Below are 11,734 nucleotides of genomic sequence, written 5' to 3'. Positions count from 1 at the left end.
TGTTTTGCAGATTCCTCCATTTTGTTGCAAATGACAAGATTTCATTTTTTTTTTTAACCGCTGTGTAGTATTCTATAGAGTACATATCCCATAACTTCCTTATCCAGTCTTATGTTGATGGGCATTTAGGTTGATTCCATGTCTTAGCTATTGTGTCCTCTACCTCTTGTTGTTGTTGTTTGTCTTTTAAAAAATATTTATTTGAAAGGCAGAGAGAGGGGGATAGAAACAGTGAGATATCTTTCATCTACTGGTTCATTTCCCAAATGGCCACAACAGCCAGGACTGGGCCAGGCTGAAGCCAGAAGCCAGGATATCTATCCAGTATTCAACTCAATGCTGCACTATGGGATGCTGGTTTTGCAAGCATCAAATTAATTCTCTGCATCACAACATCAGCCTGTTTCTCTTCTGCTTCTCTCCACCAATGTTAAAATCATTGGAATAAGTCCATTCTCCTCTTCCATCCACTCACTGGGCCTTAGGAACTTTTTCTTTCTTAAAATATTTATTTATTTATTTGAAAGGCAGAGTTACAGAGGAAGAGGCAGAGAGAGAGAGAGAGAGAGAGAGAGAGAGAGAGAGAGAGAGAGAGAGAGAGAAATCTTCCATCCACTGGTTCACTTCCCACATGGTCACAACAGCCAGAGCTGGGCTGATCCGAAGCCAAGAGCCAGGAGCTTCTTCCAGTTCTCCCACGTGGGTGCAGGGGCCCAAGGACTTGAGCCATCTTCTACTGAATTCCCAGGCCATTGCATAGAGCTGGATTGAAAATGGAGCAGCCAGGAATTGAACCAGCGCCCATATGGGATGCCGGCTCTGCAGGCCAGGGCTTTAACCTACTGCACCACAGTGCTGGTCCCCTTAGGAACTTTTGATTCCCCTCTTCACCATTCTCTTAGATTTTGAGAGTTCCATACCTTCAGTTCTACACTGTGAGGACTGTTTGTTCTTTTGAGTTTCCTTATATATATTCCATGTGCCCAATTGATACTTATTCCTTAACATATAACTACATATGCATTGGAAAATGTTTTGCTCATTCTGTTTCTTCTATCTTCATTGTTCATTATTTCAAGGTGCTTGGACAGAATTTGTTTTAATATTTTTCTCAGGTGAACCATGTGAGTGACATACCCTCTGAATTATTGCACACTCTCAAAGGTCTTTCTTTCCCAAGACAAATTAATTATATAAGTAACAAATCCTTCCTTCTGTCTCTACAGTTGCCAGTCTTTTAGATGCTTCCAGCATTTAAAGACATGAAGCCCAATGCAAATCTGATGTTTTTCTTGCAACTTGTTCTAAATGGTATCAAACAATAGTTGCTCTTCATTCTTAAAATTCTGGTAGTTTACCTGATTGTGTATATACTTTTTCACATGAATTTACTCTATCATGGAATTCTGGGAGCTCCATTAGTTTACAAAACTAGGTCTTATATCTCTCCTGAAATGTATTTTTCCTACCTAGAATGCTTGTTGTTCATAATGAGATCTCTTGCCTTTTTCCTCCCTATTATTTCCCTCCTATCCTGATGTCCATCTCCTTTTATTCTTTTTTAAAAAATGTATTTATTTGAAAGGCAGAGTTAGAGAGATGGAGAGACAAGAGAGAATGTCTTTCACCCGCTCGTTCACTTCCAAAATGTCTGCAATGGCTGGAGGTGGGCCAGGCAGAGGCCAGGAGCTTCTTATGGGTCTCCCATGTGGCTGGTAGGTGCCCAAGTACTTGGGTCATCCTCTGCTGCTTTCTCAAGCATATTAGCAGGGAGCTGGATCAGCTGAGATTCAAACTGGCCCGTATGGGACGCCAGCACTGCAAGTGGAGACTTAACCTGCTGCGCCACAGAACCGCTGTATCTCCTTGTGTGCTTGAGAAGTTCTTGCTTTATCTTCTAGGCCACTATGGTAAATAATCTCTTTTTAAATTTTTCTACCAAATTATTTGGGGATTATAATGTTTTTACTTTCTGGTAATTTTTCTTTATAGAACCTTGACTGTATTAAGTGGGTTTTTTTTAAAGTGTGATTTTCCCCCCTCTTTTTGAAAGAATAATTTCATTTATGATTTCCTACATACCATCTCAGTGTATCAATGCTCCCCCCCTTTTTTTTAAATTAGGGCTAAGGTCTGGTTTTTGGAGGACCTGAAGTACAAAAAGACCCTCTGCTGGCAATGGAGCAGGCAGGTTGTCACCTTCCTTTTAACTCCATAAACATAAGTTTTGTAATAAAATACATGAGAATTAGGACTTTGGATTTCAAATACCAGCTCTTCTGTTTACTTGGGGTGTGGCCTTGGCAAATTTTGTAACTATCTTAATTTTCTCATCTATCCAATTAAGAAATTAAGAAAATTCTTATGGGGTTATTGTGAGAATTATAATTCAAACTTCGTGAAGTACTGAGAATAGTTCCTGGCAAACACACTGACTGTTTTTAAAAATTCTTCTTTCTATGGATGCATACATGTTGGAATAAAAGCTGTTAAAACTTAGAGCTTTCCAGCTTCCCTTCCTAAGGACCCTCAACTTTGGCTACACACTTGAATCATTGAGAAGCCTTTAGAAATTCTTCTACATTATCTCAGGCAAGTGAGATGAGTCTCTCAATCAAGGGGCCAATGTGGTATGAGTTTACAAAACTTATCAGGAAATTCCACTGTGAAGCCAATGTTGCAAATCACTGCTTTAATCTCTCTTCCAAAGAAAATTCAATGTTTGCCTGTGGATCTACTCTTGTACTAATCACTCCAAATGAGTTTCCTCAGGCCCTTTTGCTTTGTAGAATATGTATCTTACAGAGAGGACTTCAGATTCAAGGCAATCTGGAACATCCTTCAGTGACTTCCCGCTGCCCTGAGACAGAATCCTTGATTTCAATAAGGAAAGGTTTTCTTGGGCTCCCACCACCTTGAATCGCCATTCTCCTTGCCCTGCAGGCTTCAGCCTGGGCAGCCACCTTTTCTCTTCTGTCCTCAGGGCTTTTGTACTGGCTGTCTAGTTCCAGGAATGTTCTACTTTATGCCCTCCTCCACCATCCTTTTTCTGACTACTGCATACTGTCATTTCCTCAGAAAAAAATTCTTTAACTTTCCAATAAAATCAGGTACCCCTAAGTCTCTCTATTGTACTCATTAACCAACACCAAAACTTCCTTCACAACACCTATCACAATGTAAAATTATTTATTCACTTGATTGGCCTAAAGCCTAACTCCTAGCTAGACTGTAACTTTATGTTTACTTTATTCAACTTCTTTATCTTAGTACCTTATGCCTAATTCTATGAGTATGCCAAACAGCTCATGAATAAATACTTATGAATGGAGGGGCCGGCGCTTTGGCGCAGTGGGTTAACGCCCTGGCCTGAAGCACTGGCATCCCATATGAGCGCCGGTTCAAGACCCGGCTGCTCCACTTCCAATCCAGCTCTCTGCCATGGCCTGGGAAAGCAGTAGAAGATGGCCCAAATCCTTGGGCCCCTGCACCCACGTGGGAGACCCAGAAGAAGCTCCTGGCTCCTGGCTTCGGATCGGCGCAGTTCCGGTCATTACAGCCATCTGGGGAGTGAACCAGCGATGGAAGACCTCTCTCTCTCTCTCTCTCTCTCTCTCTCTGCCTCTCCTCTCTCTGTGTAACTCTGACTCTCAAATAAATAAATAAATCTTAAAAAAAAATACTTAATGAATGGAGAGTTATTAGTTGTTAATCTTGGTCAGTGATTAAACAATTAAAATATAGGCCGGCGCTGCGGCTCACTAGGCTAATCCTCCGCCTAGCGGCGCCGGCACACCGGGTTCTAGTCCCGGTCGGGGCGCCGGATTCTGTCCCGGTTGCCCCTCTTCCAGGCCAGCCCTCTGCTGTGGCCAGGGAGTGCAGTGGAGGATGGCCCAGGTGCTTGGGCCCTGCACCCCATGGGAGACCAGGAAAAGCACCTGGCTCCTGGCTCCTGCCATCGGATCAGCGCGGTGCGCCGGCCGCAGCGCGCCGGCCGCGGCGGCCATTGGAGGGTGAACCAACGGCAAAGGAAGACCTTTCTCTCTGTCTCTCTCTCTCACTGTCCACTCTGCCTGTCAAAAAAAAAAAAAAAAAAAAAAAACAATTAAAATATAGTCTTTAAAATAATTATTTTTGGATGACTGGATTCAGATTGTTTGATATTGATGTAGAAACTGACCCTTGAGTATTTAAGTAATTTGTCCCAAATCATTCAGCTATTAATTAGTGATAGAATTAGACTGCTAGTTTATTTCTATAGATTTGCTACTGCAGATATAACAGAAGAGGATCAAGAAATTAACTCAGACATATAAAGAATACATAAAATGAATGAAGGTTTAATACAGTCATCATTCAGAAAAGTAGTTTTTACTGCACAGTGATATAAAATGGATGTCAGAAGGAATCAGAAACTGACCTGAAATTCAGTTTTCAATTGAAAAGCTAAATGTTTGGTTTAACTATTGTGAAAGGTTGCTAATCCTCAGTCCCAGTTCCTCAGAAAACTATGCCATGAAGCAATAATAGAGCTACCACTCATTGAATTCCTATATCATGTTGAGTGATTATATACACAAAGCCTAAATCTTTGCAAATTTGCAAGTTGCTATTAACTACTGACAGATGAGAAAATAAGACTTTGTCACACAATTCATCACCCTTAACTTCAGGATTCAAAACCACATTGGTGACTTCCAGTTTATCTGATATGTAAAGAGCTTGAAGTCATCATTATACTTTTTAAAAAGCTGGACAAAATGAAAATCAATAAGTCTTATTAGACCCCTCAAAGGAACTAAGGTCACAAGGCAAACTGCTGCCTACAAAACTGAAGAGAGAAACAGGTAGACAGAGAGAACTGCTGTTTACATGGAGGTGAAGCACATGAATAGAAGCCAGCAGATCGAGCCAATATCAACAGGAACACTGTAACCTACAATTAACAAATCACTGCCAGTTCAGTGTAGACTAGCTTCAAGATTAAAAACCCCTTGAGGGCCCAGAATTAAAGGAGTTCCAAAGGTTACAGAATTTTACTTTCAGAGGTCATTTCAAATTTTCATTGAGAAGATCAGAAAAACAATTCCTCCAAGGGTAGGGGAAAAGCAAACACTTTTCTTTCTTTCTTTTCTTTCCTTTCTTTCCCTTCTTTCCTTCCCTTCCTTCCCTTCCTTCCCTTCCTTCCCTTCCTTCCCTTCCTTCCCTTCCTTCCCTTCCTTCCCTTCCTTCCCTTCCTTCCCTTCCTTCCCTTCCTTCCCTTCCCTTCCTTCCCTTCCTTCCCTTCCTTCCTTCCTTCCTTCCTTCCTTCCTTCCTTCCTTCCTTCCTTCCTTCCTTCCTTCCTTCCTTTCTCTCTCTCTCTCTCTCTCTCTCTCTCTCTCTCTCTCTTTCTTTCTTTCTTTCTTTCTTTCTTTCTGATCATTTATGTCTTTGAAAGGGAGAGAGAAAGACACACAGAGATTTTCCATCTGTTGCTTCACTCTCCAAATAGCTGCAATGGCCAAGATTTGGGCCAGGCCAAAGCTAGGAGCCAGGAACTTCATCTGGGTCTCGCATGTGGGTGGCAGGGGCCCCGGCACTTGGGCCATCTTCTGCTGCCTTTCCAGGCACATTAGCAGGAAGCTAGGTCAAAAGTGGAGCAGCCAGGACTAGAACCAGTACCAATATGGGATGCTGGTATCACAGGTGGCAGGCACAATGCTGGCCCTAAGAGTAAACACTTTGAAATAGGCCCACAGCTCTCTGCTCTCCTTGATAAGTCTTTCTCTCAAAATAAATTATTTTACCAGAGTGTAACAGATGGAGTTTTTCTGAAGTCGAACTGACCCAGGAAAAGGAACAGACTTACCTCCAACTGCATCTATCCTTTGAAATGTGGAAAGAGAAATATCCAATTCAGGCTCACTAAGACTCAGACCTAATTACAGGATGATAGAATACTCCTCCTTACCTTACCACCAAATCAGTAAGTCCATGCCTATGGGGCCGGTGCTGTGGCATAGCGGGTAGAGCTGCCACCTGCAGTGCTGGCATCCTATATGGGCACTGGTTCAATACCCAGCTGCTCCACTTCTGATCCAGCTCTTTGCTATGGCCTGGGAAAGCAGTAGAAGATGGCCCATGTTCTTGGGCCCCTGCATCCATGTGGGAGTCCTGGAAGAAGCTCCAGTTTCCTGGTTTCAGATCGGCACAGTTCTGGCCATTGCGGCCATCTGGGGAGTGAACCAGTGGATGGAGGGCCTCTCTCTCTCTCACTCTGCCTCTGCCTCTCTGTTACTCTACCTTTCAAATAAATAAATAAATATTTTTTAAAAATAAAGTAAGTTCATGCTTAATATCACAGAATTACAGCTAAAAGAATTGTGAGCTTTAGGAAACCCAAGACAACAGAGGAGACAGAAACAATACCAGAGGAAATTTTATCCTTTCATATCACATCACAGCAAACAGGAAACACAGCTTAACTCTTAGCCAGTTAACACTTCACACCAAAAGCCTCAATTTCTGTTTTTCAATGCATCAAGCCTGGCTTTTAACAAAAAAATTTTGAGACATACAAATAATTATCAGAACCAGACTTAAATATGGCAGATATTTTAGAACTATAAAACCAAGAATTGAAAATAACAAGGACCGGGGCCAGTGCAAGTGGCGCAGTGGGTTAACGCCCTGGCCTGAAGCACTGGCATCCCATATGGGCGCCAGTTCTAGTCCCGGCTGCTCCTCTTCTGATCCAGCTCTCTGCTATGGCCTGGGAAAGCAGTAGAAGATGACCCAAGTCCTTGGTCCCCTGCACCCACGCAGGAGACCCCGAAGAAACTCCTGGCTTTGGATCAGCACAGCTCTGGCCATTGTGGCCAATTGGGGAGTAAACCAGCAGATGGAAGACCTCTCTCTCTCTGCCTTTCCTCTTTCTGTGTAACTCTGACTTTCAAATAAATAAATAAATCTTAAAAAAAAAAAAAAAAAGAACAAGGACCAATATGCTGAGATCCAATGGAAAACATGGACAAAATGGAAGGATTGGCAGAATAGGCCAAGAGATGGGAACTCTAAAGGATTAACAGGAAATTCCAGCAATAAAAACCACTAATACAAAGAATGCCTCTTATGGGCTCATTAGTAGACTGGATATGGCTGAGCAAACATCACTGACCTTGCAGATATGTGAGGCAAAAATGGATAGATTTGCAAGGAGAAACAGATAAACACAACATTATAGTTGCAGACTTCAATATCTTTCTAACTGCAACTCATATCCAGCAAGCAGACCACTTCCCATCTAATTCTTTGCTATGGCCTGGGAAAGCAGCAGAAGATGGCCCAAGTCCTTGGGCCCCTGCACCCGCACGGAAGACCCAGAAGAAGCTCCTGGTTTCAGATGGGCCCAGTTCCGGCCATTGCGGCCTACTGGGGAGTGAACCAGCAGATGGAAGACTCTCTCTCTCTCTCTACCTCTCCTTCTCTGTATAACTCTTGACTTTCAAATAAATAAATAAATCTTTTTTATTTTATTTTTAATTTTTTTTGACAGGCAGAGTGGACAGTGAGAGAGAGACAGGGAGAAAGGTCTTCCTTTACCGTTGGTTCACCCCCCGAATGGCCACAATGGCCAGCAGTGTGCTGATCCAAAGCCAGGAGACAGGTGCTTCTCCTGGTCTCCCATATGGGTGCAGGGCCCAAGCACTTGGGCCATCCTCCACTGCATTCCCGGGCCACAGTAGAGAGCTGGACTGCAAGAGGAGCAACTGGGACAGAATCCGGTGCCCCGACTGGGACTAGAACCTGGTGTGCCAGCGCCGCAGGCGGAGGATTAGCCTATTGAGCAGTGGCGCCGGCCCAAATAAATAAATAAATCTTAAAAAAAAAAAAACACAAAAGAAAAGATATGGATCAGAAGTCTGAATCACTCGGACAACGAGGTGGGTGAGAACTTGAATGATGAGGAGCTGCAGAAAACGAATGAGGAACTTGATGAAGGCAGAGAATTCATGGTCAAGAGTTCGAACAACTTGAACGTGATCAGCCTTTATTAAGATCACCATCTTCTTTTCTACTGCAAGTATATATGTTAGATTTAGTTCTTCTATTCTACAGAATTTAGTTATTCTATTGCAGCATGTATGTTTAGATTTAGCCACTACTGTGAAATCGGCTTTTGAAAACAAACTATTTTTTGCTTCACTGCTCACTTATAGAACTTTAGGGGTAACCTGAATCTATTTTAGACTTTTGGACATGTTCCTTGGTATTAAAATCTTTATAAAATGACCCACTGATTAATTATCCAAAGCAGGAGAATACATTGTAGTGTAGAGTCTTAAAGTTTTGACTATCTGCTACCTTCTTTGCATTTCTCCACTCCTATCATGTTTTCACATAGATGAAAACATACAACAACCTCTTAGACAAGCACACACTGCATACATGTCACCACAATCAATGGTCATTCCTTCAGTGGCTCCAATTTATAGTTTGATCCGCATGCAGTTTTCTTTTTCATAAAACCCACTGAACTCTGTTCTTTGGACGTGTATCAGTATTACATGTTTTACCTTAAAAATAAAACCTTTATTAGTTTGAAAAAATACTTTTAGAAATATAAGTGGCAAATATTAAGGAATCAATGATATTTAGTGTTTCTGGGGTTGCTGTGAGATGAGTACTCTCATCCACCAGTGGTAGTTCTAGAAACTGTTAAAATCTTTCCAAAGAACAAAAGCCTTTGACTCAGTAATTTCTTTTTCTTTTTCTTTTTTTCTTTTTTTTTTTTTTGACAGGCAGAGTGGACAGTGAGAGAGACAGAGAGAAAAGTCTTCGCTGATCCAAAGCCAGGAGCCAGGTACTTCTCCTGGTCTCCCATGGGGTGCAGGGCCCAAGCACTTGGGTCATCCTCTACTGCCCTCCCGGGCCACAGCAGAGAGCTGGCCTGGAAGAGGGGCAACCGGGACAGAATCCGGCCCCGACCGGGACTAGAACCTGGGGTGCCGGCGCCGCAGGCGGAGGATTAGCCTAGTGAGCTGCAGCACTGGCCATGACTCAGTAATTTCACAAACCACTCAGACTTTCTTACTATTGAGGGAAAAAATGTAAAAGCCTCAAGTAAGAAATTGGTGCTCTCCAAGCTGGACTGCCTAGTCATTAGAAATGTATTCAAATTGTTTTGAATGGCAGGAAAAAAGGTTATACCACAGGGTTAAGTAATGAAAGCAGATGTAAAACTGTGCATACTAATTACATAGTGTATTCATTATTATTATTTTTTTACAGGCAGAGTGGACAGAGAGAGAGAGAGACAAAGAGAAAGGTCTTCCTTTACCGTTGGTTCACCCTCCAATGGCCACTGCAGCTAACCTTCAGACCTAAGAGAGAAAGAATATATATACTAAAGCATAAACCTTGATTTCTCTCTGGTCTCTGAGTAGCACTATGAATCTTTTTTCCCATTCTACATTCTTCCTATTTCCTATATATAATCAAAGTATTACTTTAAAAATCTGAAAATGGCAGGTATTGTGGTACAGTGGGTTAAGCCATTAGTTGGAATGCCTCTATCCCATATCAGAGTGCCTGGGTTCTCACTACTTCACACTTTGGATTTAGCTTCCTAAATGTGCCTGGGAGACAGCAGATGATGGCCCAAGGTCACCCACTTGGAGACTTTAATGGAGTTCCTGGCTTTTAGCTTTGGCTTGGCTTAGTCCTGACTGTTGCAGGCATTTAGGGAGTAAACAGCAGATAAAAGCTCTCTCTCTCTCAGGGTCGGCACCATGCTGTAGTTTAATTCCCTGCCTGTGGCGCCGGCATCCCATATGGGCACCAGTTCTGGTCCCGGCTGCTCCTTTTCCAATCCAGCCCTCTGCTGTGGCCTGGGAGGGCAGTGGAGGATGGCCCAAGTCCTTGGGCCCCTGCATCCACGTGGGAGACCAGGAAGAAGCACCTGGCTCCTGGCTTCCGATGGGCACAGCTCCAGCTGTTGCAGCCACCTGGGGAGTGAACCAGCAGAAAGAAGACCTTTCTGTCTCTCCCTCTCACTGTCTGTAACTCTCTCTCTCAAATAAATAAATAAAAATCTTAAAAAAAGAAGAAAGATCTCTCTGTGTCTCTCCCTCTCTCTGACATGCTTTCAAACAGATAAAGAGTTTTTTAAAAAATCTGAAAAGATTATCTTAAAATCTATTTCTATGTATGACAAGGCATGCATGGGGTGTGAAATTCAAGAAGCAATTTTTGCCAGTAATTGAAAAAACACACTTGTAAATGGTCAGTATTTGACTATAATTTGGTGCATCATTTTTAGATAAAAAATGAAGTAATTAACCTTGTTAAAAGAGTTCCAGGCATAATGAACAGTGCGTGCAAAGATAAGGAAGCATGAAAGAGAAAAGACTACACTCACTCATAAGATGGTATATGTACTTCTTAGTTTCAAGTCTGGGCAATGGAGTGAGGAGATTACTTAAAGTTCTTTGTTCTAGAATTCTCTGACAATGCATTGAGAATTTTGACATGCAATCAGGTGTTTGCCCTGTACAATTCCAAATGCAAATTACTAAGCAAGGTCAGAAGAATTAGAAATGTAAGCAAAAACTCAGTATCAAACAAGATTCACTACTCAGACATGAAGATATGTGATACTTGTGTGAATTTCTACAATGATCTGAAACTCAAGGTATCAAAAGATTCTCGAGTATCCATTGTCCTTTTCATTATGTTATACTAACACTCCACTTTATCACTATTAAGGTACTTTATAACAAGAAGGACTATCATTTAAAATAATGATGGAGAGGGGCCAGCACTGTGGCGCAGTGGGTAAAGCTGCCGCCTGCAGTGCCAGCATCCCATATGGGTGCCCGTTAGAGACTCGGCTGCTCCACTTGCAATCCAACTCTCTGCTTTGGCCTGGGAAAGCAGTAGAAGATGGTCCAAGTCCTTGGGCCCCTGCACCCATGTGAAAGACCCGAAAGAAGCTACAGGATCCTGGTTTCGGATTGGCCCAGATCCAGCTGTTGCAGTCATCTGGGGAGTGAACCAATGGGTGGAAGACCTCTTTCTCTCTCTCTCTCTCTCTCTCTCCACCCTCACCCTTGCGTCTGCCTCTGTGTAACTCTGTTTCAAATAAATAAATAAATCTTTGAAAAATGTAATGTTGGAGAGAGGTGGATAGGAAAAGAAGAGTAATTCTCAGAAATTATTTTAATTACTTTGAGCATTTCTTATTCACAGAAGAAATATTTGTAGACATTTTAGAATATTTAAAATTAACTATATATTTTAATGTTTATTGAGAAATAATTCATACTACTTAAAATACTTAAATTATTTCATTAAAAATTGAAAACATTAACATTCTGGTGTGTATCCCTCTTTTTCTTAGATATAAGCAACTAACTTGAAGCAACAAGAATATAATATTAATAATAAAAATTTCATTGATTTAGAAAAATGTGCATTAAAACATACTCAAAACACAGGAGGGTACTAGGGTACAGTGTGTTAACCTGCAGTTTGTCATGCCCTTATCTCATACTGGAATATCTGGTCGAGTTCCAGCTACTCCATGCTTCTGATACAGATACAGCTTTCTGCTAATGTGTCTGGGAGGCAGCAGATGACGACCCAAGTCAAGCAGTTAGGTTCCTGGCAGCCATGGAGGAGACTGGTTTTGGTCTGGCCCAGACCTGGCTGTTGTGATGAAAGAGCTGTCTCACTACCTTTCAAATAAATGAA

Source organism: Oryctolagus cuniculus, chromosome 11 (genome assembly GCF_964237555.1).
Source record: "Oryctolagus cuniculus chromosome 11, mOryCun1.1, whole genome shotgun sequence".
In the NCBI taxonomy this organism is placed as follows: domain Eukaryota; kingdom Metazoa; phylum Chordata; class Mammalia; order Lagomorpha; family Leporidae; genus Oryctolagus; species Oryctolagus cuniculus.
Note: the sequence above shows the minus strand (reverse complement) of the source record.